This window comes from Phyllostomus discolor, chromosome 4 (assembly GCF_004126475.2).
Source record: "Phyllostomus discolor isolate MPI-MPIP mPhyDis1 chromosome 4, mPhyDis1.pri.v3, whole genome shotgun sequence".
In the NCBI taxonomy this organism is placed as follows: Eukaryota; Metazoa; Chordata; class Mammalia; order Chiroptera; family Phyllostomidae; genus Phyllostomus; species Phyllostomus discolor.
In genome coordinates, this window is record NC_040906.2 from 166421547 (window position 1) to 166436547 (window position 15001).

Below are 15001 nucleotides of genomic sequence, written 5' to 3' on the forward strand. Positions count from 1 at the left end.
AAAATCAGTATTAGAAATATTTTATAAAAGTGAAACATAAGATGATTATTATTTTTTAATTGAGGTGAGGTTAGTATGCAGGGAGAGGAAGTCAAAGTCATATTACCATGATCCAAGGAAGTATGACAAAAGCATTTTTGTTCCTCATTCTTATTACCCATCTATTATCGCCGTATTATATGGCCTGTTTGTGCCAGTGTCAAAGAAAGTGGATATTTATAACCGTGATATCTGTGTTATATAATGGTATGTTCAACAGAGAAAAATGTATATATACACACATTCATATAAATGAGAAAGACCTTGATTGGAGATTCATTATAGATATGAATTCTATCTTTTAAAAACTCTGAAATTCTCAGTACTTAATGGATATTCAATATATTTATTGACCTTAAATCTTGAGAAAAGTAAATCCAAATTCCACATGCCTTTAAGCATAATAACTCAATTGTTTTGTATAAATTATCATTCCAGCTAATCTCTGATTTGCCTTGACTTTTAGGTAACTAGAAAACAACTGCTTTTCAGTAAGGTGAAGAAAAAGTCTTCGTTGATACCTGCCATCCATTTTATGACTACTTCTCTTAAAAGCTAGCTAGTGACTTAATTACTTCTAACCAATGTACATTTGTCATTTTTAAACAAGTGAGATGAATCCAATTTACAGTTGTTATAGAAATAAAGCACTTCAAAACCAGTAAGATTTAGGATCATCTGGCAGGGCAATAATGTCAGTCTCTCTTAGTGAAAGTCGTTCTGGCTGATACAGACCCTTCACACTTCTACTGGATCAGTCTTTTTTTTTTAAAGATTTAATTTATTTTTAGAGAGAGGGGAAGGGAGGAAGAAAGAGGGAGAAAAACATCAGTGTGTGGTTGCCTCTCATACGCCCCACACTAGGGACCTGGCCCACAACCCAGGCATGTGCCCTGACTGGGAATCGAACCAGCGACCCTGTGGTTTGCAGGCCAGTGCTCAATCCACTGAACCACACTAGCCAGGTCTGTTGGGTCAATCTTATCAAGGCCATAGAAACCCAATATCTCCAGACAAAATTTTATTAATGCTTGCATTTAAGTTTTACGTACTTTGCCAGAGAAATAAACTTGAGGAAAATATTGTGTGCCCAAAAGCTAAAGCTCCTCCTCCTTTCACAAAAGGGTCCTGGTGAAGAGGTGGGAAGGACAGACCCATTGTATCTTGGAGTGGTAAGGTAAAGACAGTCTCTTGGAGCACACACTGAGTAGATAAAAAAATACAGTGTTTATCTGTGTTTTTAATGTGCTCATGACTTCGGGAGACTTAGAACCAGGAAAAGTCTGCTCAGCAGGGACCAAAATCTTCAGTCTATGGTTTGGAGGTAGTGGAGAAGAAGATTAATTGGGACTTTATCTTGAAAAATAAAAATAACACATAAAAGTAAGTCATTTTTATCTTGATAAAAATGTAGATTATAATAGCACTATGAAATAAATTCCTTAGAATAGCAGTAAACAAATTACTGTTTATTTATTTTTTTAAAATTTTATTGATTGATGTTTTTTGAAAGAAAAAAGAGAGAAACATCAATTTGTTGTTCCACTTATTTATGCATTCATTGGTTACTTCTCATAAGTTTCCTGACTGGGGATTGAACCCACAACCTTGATATATCAAGACAGGGGCCAAATTACTATTTATTTTGGCATAACCTTCTTGACAAAGCTTTAAGTTGATAAATTAGTATGTCTTGCACTTCATGATTTGGTTGTTCAATTAAATAGAAAATCATTTTTACAAAAACCTTTAAGGATTTTCTGAGTTTTTTCAAAACCTTTTAATTTGTGAATATTTCAATTAGTTTCTTTTAAAGTTTTATTGATTTTTTTTCTTGATCAAGCTGGCAGGATCTTCATTGGTCAGTGGCCTTGCATGGGTAGGTTTGCTTTTTGTCTGCATTGTAACTGTGTGACGTTCGCTGCGTCAGACAAGCACTGCGTGGCTGCTGAAAGATACCAACCTGATGGCGGGGCTTAGGTGCTAGCGTTAGGCTGTGAGGGATGTTTGAGGACAGGCTACTTTTAAGGGTCAGTTCATTTGCGACTATTTTCTTGTTATGATAATTTTATATTTCTTTGTAACTTTATAACTATGGCAGTGCAGATTTGAATACTTACATGAAGAAGACTCTTGAAATCATTCAGCTTCAGATGTAACCTAACCTGTTAATTAGTTGTAATGATTTTAAGAACCATGCTAAGTAGTTGCCAAAAACCGTTCAGTAAAGGAAAAAAAAAAAACCATGTTTAACCTCAGGTAGAGAAACTGGCATGTCTGTGACAGTCCCAGCTTTGGATCATGTGTCCTAGCTCTGGGAGGCTCGTGGAGCCCCAGGCTCATCCAACCCCAGCTCCTGACACTGGCATGAAGAAGAGCTTTGGCGAGGTATGGATGGGTTAATAGTCTGTAATGATTATTTTTTCACCAGGGCCCCTCCCAAGGAAAAATTGTATATATATATATACTTACACATTAGGTAGAAACTAATCTGTTTGTGCCTTGTTAGGGAAAAGAAGGTTCTGAGTATAAACCCTTGATATATGCCATGAGTGCACTAAAAAGTCCCAGGACGTTCCTTTCCTCGCACACCTCTCTCCCCTGCCTCCTTCAAGCGTGTCACCTCAGATGTGGAGCCGGGTGGGTTAACGTGCAGCCTGTTGGTGTTGCTGGGCTTCTCCTTCTTTGCAAATTTGCAGTTTCACACTGTTGGGCTCGGAGAAGCAGTCCCACTCAGGAGGCCCTGTACCCCCGGGATAATACTTGTCAGGCATCATTCTGAGCACTTTTTACTATATTAACTCCTGTTATACTTAAAATAGGTAGATGCTATTATTGTCCCCATTTCATAGGTAGACAAACTGAGGTACAGAGATGGATCTTCAGTCACTTGCCCAAGGTCACACAGCTAATAAGTGGCAGAGCCAAGGTTTTGAACTTCTTGGTAGTCTGGGGAATAAGACTGTGCTTTTAATCACTACACTGTATCTGAAAATGTTCTGGACAAGTTACTGCAAGTACATTAATTATATCAAATTACATTAATATAATTCTGGTTCTACCATGAAATACAATCAGATACTTTGTGAATTCTCACTTTGATCTTTTCATGGAGCATGAGGCTGAGTATGGGGTAGAGATTCAGTCTGAGAGCCCCAGGTGTACTGAGAACCTTAGTACAGAACTGTCCAACTCCTGCGCCTCAGCAAACCTATGGGAATGGGCACAGCTACTGACCCCTCCAACCTCCTGAGGGCTTTGTAGTGCCTCTACATCCAGGCTAGGGACATGAAGCCTTAGGCAGCCTCATTCCTTTACTCCTTGATAAAAATGTTATCATTTTCGCTCCCTGCCATGATGTGGAAAAGGTTGGGAAGCCCTGTTTTAAACTGTGGACAGTAAGGGAGAGTATGTCTGGGTGGTCCTAGTTCCCTGTCACTCCTTCTGTGTCAGAGCGGTGGTAGAAGGGAAATGAAGCAGATTCATCTCTGTGGACACGACATGAGCTTTTAGGTTTCCATGCTATACCTCGACATGGCTACTTGGCACAGCTGGAGGGTAGTGGAGATGTCAGAAATACAGTTGTTTAACTAAGTGGTTCTCAAGAGTCCTTGAGGCCAAAACTCTCTGTAATAATACTAGGTTACTTTTGCCTTTTTCACTATGGTGACATTTGCGATAATGGTACAAAAGCAATGGTGGGTTAAATTGCTGGAGCCTTAGCAGAATCAAGGCAGCAGCACTAAGCCACCCTGTATTCTTCATTGCCTATGTAATCAGTGTAAAAAAAAATCTGGTTTCATTTAACAATGTCATTGAAGAAGCAATAAAAATGGTTAACTTTGTTAAATGGCAAAGAGAAAGTATCTTCTTAATATTCTTCATGAGGGAAGTACACATAAGGCACTTCTGCTGTGTAGCGAGTACAGCCGTAGTCCTGAGGAAAAGCGCCTGTGCAATTGTTTGAGTCGCTAGCTGAACTAGCCACTTTATTCATGCAATGCCATTTTCACCTAAAAGAATGAGGAACAAACTATGGCCTCTCAGGCTTGGCAGATATTTCCTCGCAATGTTTGACAGACATTTTCTTGCAAATGAATGAAGTAAGACTGTTACTTTAAGAAAAACCACTAAGAATAGTTGCTGCCAGTGATAACATTTGAGCAAACAAGTGAAAATTAGAATTTGGAACACTTGTTGCCACCACCATGAACTTGACAGCTTCCCAATTTTTGTGCATTTTCTTCTCATAAGATTGATGGTGATATTAACAAATGCAACATTTTGACATTGTATAATTAAACATGTCAGCATGTAGAAGATCTACATAACTCATTGAACCAATATTTTCTAGCAACCATTGCAAAATCATACAGGACAAAACATTCATTTAAAGTGTAAGAAAGTCTAATAGAGTTTTAATATAACAGAATTTTAAAAATACACTGATATTACTGCAGAATCTACTTTGCAACTTAACATTTTATAAACAATTTCTTGTCAAGTTTTAAGAATTTTTAAAATAGACTATTTTTTAGAACAGTTTTAGTTTTACCGGAAAATTGAAGAAAATAGTACAGAGAATTTACATATGCTCCCTAATGTAGCTTCTTATTAATAACATGTTACATTAGTGTGGTGCATTTGTTACAATGAATGAACCAATATTGATATATTGTTATTAACTTAAGTCCTTATTTCATTTAGATTTCCTTCATTTGTACATAATGTTCTTTTCTGCCCCAGGGTCCCACCCAGAATTCCACATTACCTTTAGTCATCATGTCTCCTTAGTTCCTTTGGCTGTGATAGCTTCTCACGCTTTCCTTATTTATGATGATCTTGACAGTTTTGAGGAGTACTAGTCAGTTATTTTGTAGAATGTCCTTCAGTTGGGATTTATCTGATGTTTTTCTCATGATTAGACTGAAATTGTGGGCTTTGGGGAGGAAGACCCCAGAGGTCAAGTACTATTTTCAAACATCATATGAAGAGTACGTACTATCTTCCTGACTTACCACTGTTGATGTTCACACACTGGTCTGAGGTTGTGTTTGTCTGGTTTCTCCAAGATAAAGTTACTCTTTTCCCCAGCTTTCTGTAGTGTGCTCTTCAGAAGGAAGTTCTTACTGAGTTTTCATGTAGCAAAGAATAGCCACCATTATCTGATAAGGCTATTAAAATACTTTCCCCTTTTCCAACTGGGTGTCTGTGTGAAGTCGGGTTTTCTTATACACTCCAACCAAAACAACATATCACAACAGATTGAATGTAGAAGCAGATATAAGAATTCTGCTCTCTTCTGCTAAGCCAGGCATTAATGTGATTTGCAACAAATGCAAAACAATGCCACTCTTCTTACTAAATTATTTTCATTTTGGAAAATATAATGATTTTCATTTACATGTTATTTATGTTAATTTGATGGGTTATATGTGATGGTTTTATCATTTGTTTAAAAGATTTTATTTATTTTTAGAGAGAGGGGAAGGGAAGGAGAGAGGGGGAAAGAAATATCAATGTGTGGTTGCCTCTTATGCTCTCCTTACTGGGGACCTGGTCCACAACCCAGGCATGTGCCCCAACTGGGAATTCAACCAGCGACCCTTTGGTTCCCAGGTCTGCTCTCAATCCACAAAGCTACACCAGCCAGGGCTATCATTCTTATTTCAACTAACTAAATAAATAGTTTTTAAAATTTCCTATTTTAATTTCTAATACAGTATATGTGAGGAGAGATAACCCATATAAACAGAAAACTCTTTGGGTTCTTCAATATGAGTGTAAAGAGATCCTGAACCAAAAGGTTTGAGAACCACTTGCTTTAGGGTTAACTTTTGTGGACCAAAATGAAAGAATCCTATTCAAAGAAAGCAAGCAAAAACAGAATTCTAAAGGCTTAATGAGTAAACCAACTATACCTAAATTTTCCTTATTGAGAAATGTAATTTTTACACCTGCAGAAAATTGTTTCCTTACCTGATAACTGTGCTCACAAGTAACTATTTGCAAGAGTAGTTTGTTATTTGTGTCGTAAAAATAATGATAGGTGGCCAGGTGTGTTTGTAAAAAGTCTGAGCAAAAAAATATATCAATTGATGCATATGCATGGGTCTACACATTGTTCACTGTCAACTTCATGTTCATTAGCTTTCTTCTTTGATTCTTAGTATTCAAGGAAAGTAGATACATCACATACACATTTTGCCTTCATCTGTTTATTAATCTTGATTATATCATAGTTTATATATCATTAGACTTAAACTGTAGTGAACAATATCTCCTGGGGAGTTGTTAAGAGACATTTCCCTTATCTTTCTGTTTTATGCTTTATTTCATTTGATGTATTCCAAATGAAACTACTTGTTGGAAGCTACTTCTGGTTTATGCCCTGTGTCTCCTACATTCAATAAATATTGTACTAAAGTATGAATAGCTTTTATCTTTACTATTCGGCCGAGAGCCAAGTCTGTTGGTGTTTGGATGCCAACAGTGGTCATTTTCACCAGGGAATAAGGGCATTCATCACTAGAGCTAAGGTAGCCCACGAATCTCCTTGGCCCTTTACCTTCCCCACAGCATTGCTGATCTCTGGTGGCCATTTCTCACATACGCTGATCTCTGGCAGTACTGTGTCCTGCTGAGGCAGGTAGCCAGCCTGGCTGAAGCACAGGGCACAGGCAGGGCAGAAGTGAGATGGAACAGAGATTAGTAGAGAAAGGGTCAGATTCTTATAGGGAGGAATGTGAATCCAGTGTCAAAAATAAGCCCTGAATCTTTTTTGTCCTCTCTTTTCTTGCCCACATTCCTACTCAACCCCTAAGGGAAAGAGTCATAGTCTTAGTCTTGAAAAGCACCTTGGAAATCATCTCATCTATCCATTAAACCAATCCTGAGTCCTCCTACAAACTCTGGTCTTTCCTTTGCTTTGCAGTGCCAATTTGGGGGATGCTGTTGACTGTGTAAGAAGGAACATAACATACAGGCAATTAGATGTAAAATTTCAACATACATATCTTGACCTAGATTGTTTTATATAGGCCCTCAATATTATAAGAAAGGTTTTTGGAAAAAAAACCTTCCTAATTGACCTATAACATAATATGACTTAAAAACATAAGATGTATACTAGTAATTTTCTTTGCTAATGATTTTATTTATTTATTTTAGACAGAGAGGAAAAGAGGGAGAAAGAGAGGGAGAGAAACATCCCTCTTTTGTGTGGTTTGCCTCTCACACATCCCCCACTGGGGACCTGGCCTGCAACCCAGGCATGTGCCCTGACTGGGAATCGAACCATGTGACATTTTGGTTCTCAGGCCAGCACTCAGTCCACTGAGCCACACCAGCTAGGGCTATACTAGTAATTTTTACCTGAATTTATATAATTATTTTGAAATTTTGTAAATAAAAGAAAAATAGAATTCTCTGCAAGGTTGGAGTTGAACTCAAGGATCAGGTTTTACTAATTGTTGATGATGGTTTGTATCCTCCAAGGAAATAGCTATATGTTGGGTTAAAAGCTGTTGATGTGTTTTGAATTTTACTATTTTAAAGGAAAAAGAAAAGAAGACTTAGAGAAATGCCCATAAAAAGGGCTAGATTAGAAGTTTGAAAACTGCAGCCACTTAGAATAAATGTGGTCATTTCCATGATGAAAACTAGGGTGAAGAAGAATCAGAAGGAGTGGAGAAGAACTGGGTTCAGAGAATACCTTCCTACTTCCTTCACATGGGGCGTTTCCTGTGCAAGACACATTGTGAAGCTGGAAAGTGTTGTTCAGCTTCTGTTCCCAAACCAGGGCAAGAACAGCTCCTTATGTGCTGCAGCGTGAGGCTACAGAGTTTAAACTCTGCAAGGCACGGACTTCTCAAACTCAGCTTCCTGAAGCTTCTCTGAGGGAGAAAACTGGCTCTTATTTCCTGCATATATATTTACATTGTGCTGGTAACTGGAATGGTTCAGAAGCATGTCTGGTCCCTGTCCCGGGGAGAAAGTGCCTAGCGATTCCCAGAGGCCATCAAGGGAAGAACAAGTGTGCTAAGATCTGTACGCCTTCAATATGTTCTCTGTCTTAGGCGTAAACTTATTTGGAGGATCAGATCTAGTAGTAGAAGTAGACACAACTCCTCATATTCCTTTTAAGATCATTTATCTAAGAAAGTATGACAAAGTAATATTTAATATTTGTGTCAGTATTTTGGGAGGAATGTGCCATTCATCTGCCCAGACAGGGATTAAGGAGCATGAACCACATTTTTAACATTGAAGTGGTGATTATCTTTTTTAAATTAGAATTTGTTTTAAATTTTCAAATGAATGATAATACATGTATCACAGCTTTAAATAATAATTGGGAATAGTTCTCTAAACAGAAGGCCTATATGATGAAATGCTTGGTAAAGTGTTGGGAAAATCTAGGCCAGCCACTAGATATGACTATAAAACACATTAAATCTACGTGTTTGACTTTTTTTTTTCAATAGCTTTAACACTGCTGGCTTTTCTAATGTTCACTTGGCAACTGGCTTTTTTTTTAACAGAAAAAAAAATTTTATCAAATAAAAATTGATTTGTAATTTGCAAGTTTTCCTGTTTCCACCATAAAGTACATGATTTGATATACTTCATAGAATCTTCCCCTTAGATTACATCAGTTGACTCAAATTTAGTAATTATTTAGCATGTTGCTAATTAGAATATTTAGTAAGATATATTCCATTATATATAATTACATTAAGGTATGTTTTATAAGAAAAAGTTTGAGAATTGCTATATTATTTGTTTCTTAAACTTGGTGAAGATACTATTGAGTCAAGCAAAAGATTTTGAGAAAAAGCTAGAAATGAGCTGTAACAGCAAGAAATCAGACTTCCAGCCAACATGAAGGTGTAGGCAGATACACTTTGCCTCCTTGCACAACCAAAAGAAGGACAACAACCAATTTAAAAACAAAAAATAACCAGAACTGCCACAAAATTGAACTGTATGGAAGTCTGACAGCCAAGGAATTAAAAAGAAACATTCATTCAGACTGGTAGGAGAGCCAGAGATGGGCAGTTGGGGTGGATAGAATGGCAGCAAGGAAGCAGCTAGTGCACCAGGTTGGGCAAGTCAGTGGCTGGTGGAGTGGGCGGTCCCACATTTGCATGTGGATAAACCAGGAGGAACAACTGGGGAGTGAGACAGACTGTGCAACCCAGGGTTCCAGTATGGGGAAATAAAGCCTCAAACCTCTGGCTGTAAATATCTGTGGGAGTTGTGGCAGTGGGAGAAACTCCCAGCCTCACAGGAGAGTTCATTGGAGAGACCCACAGCGTCCTAGAACATACACAAACCTACCCACCTGGGAATCAGCACCAGAAGGACCCAATTTGATTGTGGGTAGCAGGGGAAGTGACTGAAAGCCAGCCAAGAGCTGAGCAATTGCCATTGTTCCCTCTCGGATCCCTCCCCCACATACAGTGTCACAACACAGCAACATGGCTTGCCTGGTGAATACCTAAGGCTCCACCCCTTACAATGTAACAGGGATTCAGAGACAAAAAAAAAAAAAATACATGGCTCAAATGAAAGAACAGATCAAAACTCCAAAAATAAAACTAATCAATGTGATAGCCAACCTATCAGATGCAGAATTCAAAACACTGGTAATCAGGATGCTCACAGAAATGGTTGAGTGTGGTTGCAAAATAGAGGAAAAAGTGAAGACTATACAAAGTGAAATAAAGAAAAATGTACAGGGAACCAGCAGTGAAGGGAAGGAAACCAGGGCTCAACAATTTGGAGCAGAAGGAAGAAATGAACATTCAACCATAAAAGAATGAAGAAACAAGAATTCAAAAAAAAGGAGAGGCTTAGGACAACTTTAAACACTCCAACATCCAAATCATTGGGGTGCCAGAAGAAGAAGAGGAAGAGCAAGAAATGGAAAACTTATTTGGGGAAATAATGAAAGAGAACTTCCCCAATCTGACAAATGAAATAGACTTCCAGGAAGTCCAGGAAGCTCAGAGAGTCCCAAAAGAGTTGGACCCAAGGAAGCAAACACCAAGGCACATCATAATTACATTACCCAAGATTGAAGATAAGGAGAGAATCTTAAAAGCAACAAGAGAAAAGGAGACAGTTACCTATAAAGGAGGTCCCATAAGACTATCACAGAATCACAGAATCACAGAAATGGAGATCACATGGAGGGTTATCAGTGGGGAGGGGAGAATGGGGGTAAAGATACAGGGAATGAGAATCATAATGGTAGGTACAAAATAGACAGGGTACAGGAAATAGAGAAGCCAATGAACTTATATGTATGACTCATGGACATGAACTCAGGGGGCAGAATGCTGGTAGAAGAGGGGGTGCAGGGCAGAAGGGAACAAAGGGGAGAAAAAAATGGTACAACTGTAATAAATAAAGTATATTTAAAAAATAAAAAAGAAAATTATATGATTCCCATATATTTTAGGGTCAAATATTGCTTAACTCTTATATCGTTGATTGTTAATCAAGAAATATGTTATGTAAAATTCTCCTCCTCAAGATTATTACATTGATTTTAGTGATCAACAACTATTTCTTAAGTGCTTCCATATCTGTATGCCACTGTATTATAAGGAATGTGAAGGAAGTGTAAGAAGTTTCTTTCAAAGAGTTTACAATTTATAAAGGAAATAACATGAACCCAATACCAGACAGTGTAGTAGAGTAGAAAGAGGCCCAACTGTGTCAGAAAATGTAAGTTCCAGTCTTCACTCAGATACTGTACTACGTAGCTGAGTAGCCTTAGGCAGGGCACTTAACCTCTGTGGGTCCAAGTAGCTCATTTCTAAAATGCATGATGTGATCAGCTACCACAGTCTATTTTAAAGAGCTGTGTTCACTAGTTAAGTACATATCATGAGTGCATCAGGAACTAAATGTAAGGATAGTAAGGACTGGGAGGGTTCAGAGGAAACATGAGATTTAAGGGGGAAATAAACCGGTCTTGACATTGAAAGTTGAGTAGAATTTAGATGAACAGACTGAAGGTATTTCAACCATGATCTGTAGCCAAGTACCAAATGTTTCAGGAGGAACAGAAGATATTTGCCTAGTGACAGCAGAGCACATGTTGGAAAGAAAAGGGAAGAATGAAAATCTCAAATACATACTTTGTAAAAACCAGACTTCTTACCATGATCTTCAGAGTCATTTTAGGTTTTGAGCAGGAACATGGTACATAATGTAAGAAATGTTTTAGGGAGATTAATGGGGCAGTACACTCTAAGGTGTAGAGTGAAAGGTGGTAGCTTCCACCAGTATGTCCCAGTGGGTCAGCAAATAGTGTCTCCTCTTGGGAATGCCCTCCTTTCAGGAAGGAAATTTAGTTAAATAAACCAACATGCTACCCATTTGTTTGAATTACTCTTTACGCAGGGTAACAGAGAAAGCTTTACCTTTTCTATATTGTATGTCACTGCTCCCTACTCATTCAACTGAGTACTTAATGGAAAGCTAGCTTAGTTCTCAGTGCTGCAGGGGGCATGAAGATCATAAGAGTCAGTCTCCACACTTATGCAGTCTTAATTTAGAAGAGAAAATGTGGTCGGTACCTAGATCACTAGCATACGAGGCAGATTGTAGTGAGCACTGCAGGATCAGCATGACCATAGTGCTGTGAGTCATCAGAGAAACTGGGCCTTGCAGGCTGGAGCAGCAGAGAGTCTGCTGATGTGGGGGAGGTGGGGGAGGCTGAGAGGGGTGATTTTTTCATTATTTCTAAGAATAGGGCATCAAGACAGCAACCTTAGTGATCTCTTCCTCCTCTGAGGGTTTGTTTTTATGAAGAACACAGAGGTAGGAAATTAATTCTCTGAGTGTATTCAGAAAAGTGAAGATTCAGGAGGGGTCTGCTTCCATTAATGACAGAGTAGATCCTATTTGACTAAGTTGCCTGTAGATCACAGCTAGAACTCTGAACAAAGTAAAAAAACTAACTGTCTGGAAGGCACTGTCTTGGTTGCTATATGTTGAGCAAACAGAAACAGGGAGAAAGTGGAATATAGTCAACACTTGGAAGAAAGGGTTGACACTAATGAATTTCTGATTTTTATAGGGTTGTTTTTGTTGTTGGTTTTTGGTTTTTGCCTGAGAACATATATTACAGTTGGCCTCATATGGGACATATAAAACTCAGTAGAAACCTGAACTGTTCCTTGCTTGAGGGACCAGAGCAGCTGGAAAATAGAGAATAAATCATGGAAAGGAGAGAGCCACGGAGAAGGAGACCAAAATTCTTTATAGAAACTGCCTGAATTCTGGACTGGCCTGCAAACTACCTGTGCACAGTGAAGGCTAAAAATGACAGAACAGAGATTTCAGTTCCTGCTCGTTACAGAGGAGACAGAATTTGGAGTATGGAACTGGCTAAGTTATTAACCTGCTAAAATAGCAACAATAACAAAAAAATCAATATTCTTTGGTAAAATATAACAGAATCCCAAGTCTCCACAACATCATTTGCAATATCTGGAATGCAATCCAAAATGACTAGATGTGTGCAAACACAGGCCAATCTGACCCATTTTAGAAGAGATAATCAATGGAAACTGATGATGAGATGACAGATGTTGGAGTTAGAGGCAAGAATTTTAAAGTAGTTTTGATATCTATAATAACCTTGAGTTATTATACTGAGAATGAATAAATGGGAAGTCTTAGAAAAGAAATTAAAACTGTTTAAAAGGACCAAATGGAAATTCTAAAACAAAGTTAAACATTCTAGACCTGGAAGGTTTAAAGTTCACTCTATGTATTTAATGCCAGATTGCAGATGGCAGGAGAGTCAGTGAACTTGAAGGTAGGTCAATAGAAATTATGCAACCTGAAAAAATAAGAAAGACTGATTTTTGAAAAGCCTCATGGCATAAGAAACTATATCAAAAGTCCAACTACATTATCAGGGGCCTGGAAGGAAAGGAGAAAGGGAATGGGTAGAAATTTAAAAAAAAATAATGATTCACTTTTTTCATATTTAATAAAAGATGTAAATATGCAGATTTTAGAAGCTCAGCAAACCTCAGACACATACAAGGAAAATCAGTCCTAGGCCCAGCATAGTCAAACTACTGAAAACCAAACATAAAGAAAATTTCAAAGCAGCCAGGGTAATAATATGATTAATGAGAACAACTTCTCATCAGAAGCAATGGAGACCTGAAAACAGTGCGACAACATATTTAAAATGCTAAAAGTGAAGAAAACCCTGAAAATCCAGAATTTCCTTTCCAGAAAATTGAAGAGTCATGGATGGAACTCAGGTGACGTGCAGAAGAGTGGTGCACGGACAGGCAGGGTAGGGGGGTCGAAGTCAGTGTAAAGGGGCTTGGATCTCATGTGGTTGGGTTTGGATTAGACCTTTCATCAGCAAGCGGTCATTATTTTTGAAACATATCCGTACAGGATAATGTGGCAAAGACGTGAAGACAGGCACTAAGAGTACCACGTGCAGAGCCTCTGGAGGAGATCCAACCATTCCTTCAGATGGGCGTGGAACTAAATGAACAGATTTGCCTTTAAGGTGTGCCCCTTCCTCTAGGTGCACACTGCCCCTCACCAGGGAGCATGGCTTGGCAAACAGACTGTGGACTGGATTTCAGCTTTTAATTCCCCTCTAAAATGATAGAATAAAATGAATATAAGAGAAATCTGTAGGATTGGATGTAGGGAGGTTTCAGGGCCCAGGCTACCTCAGGCTCTGAGGTGCTGACACTTTAAGTTCAAATGACCAGAGGAATGACAGGGCCCTTAAGAGAAATACCTGAGGTAGGAGAAGGGGGCTTATATACCATCCAGGACTGAAAATTAGAAATTTAGGACTGAGGTTATAGATCTGGCTGTGAGTTTTAGAGATGTGTTAGTTTGGAGTCTAAAGAAATCAATGAAATCACCTGAACTGACATCAAAAAAGGAAAAGATGAGGGTGAGGTTGGAAAATCTTATCACCAGAGTCAGTGGAAGGAACCAGAGCTGAGGTCCTGGTATAGTTGCATCAAAGGTACAATAGAAACACTGAAACTTTCCCTTAGGCCTTTCATGATGGGATTTCCTGAAAGATGCCAGCAGACAATTTTGCCAACCATTCCTTCTGGCAGTGTACCTCTGTATTGTACAGATTCTTACATCCTAGCTGGGGGTGTGATGACAAAGGACACTTCACGGAGACATCTGCTACAGAGCGTGAGCAAGCACTCTGCAAAGTAAGCTTTTCTCACTATTTGTCTTGATCCAGAGAAATGGTTTAAAAATTTGAGAGATTGGATAAACTCACATTCAATCCATTCATGAAAGTTGAATCTTTTCATAAAAGTTGGGCAGCATATAATTCAGGGTCATCTTTTTGGCAAGGAAATGGAGTGAAAAATTCTATTAGTCTTATTCACTTTGAAGGTTTTGGTCCTTTGTTTATTAAGCAGCATAGAGAGGCATTCAACCTTGCTCTGACTCACTTTTTAATATCTTTAGAATATGAATTAGCATTTTCACCCAGTATTTCCATGATTTGGAAAGCAAAAGAGTAGGAGGAAGACTAATAACTCTCTGATATCCACTTCTTTTCCAACTCTAATTAGGCTTTTCAGATACCCAAGTCTAAAAGGATTCTGTTTGTCCTCAGTGAACTGCGATAAGGAAAAGCAAAACAAAACAACAAAATCTCTTCATTTGTAAGAGTTTAACATGTTCAGAAATCCTCATTCTGAAACTTAAAATAAGTTCTTTGCTATTCTAAAGCCTTTTCACTCTTTCCTTTAGTGTCCCAACGATCACTGTTCATGCCTCTTAGCTCTGATTTCCAAAGGAAAAGGAAATTGATTGACCTTTAATTGCAAATGCACATGTAGGACCAGCAGCAGAGGCTGTAGAAATTCATCTTGCACCATGTGGGCAATCTTCAAAATTTCTTCTGGATGCATCTCTAGGC

The 15001-nt window shown here is 38.3% G+C and overlaps 1 protein-coding gene across 2 annotated transcripts in view; it reads left to right on the plus strand.

Moving 5' to 3' along the window:
- The window catches only part of AFG1L (AFG1 like ATPase), a 196291-nt gene that overhangs the window by 161865 nt on the left and 19425 nt on the right, over positions 1-15001 (plus strand). The gene's annotated exons all lie outside the window — the stretch shown is intronic.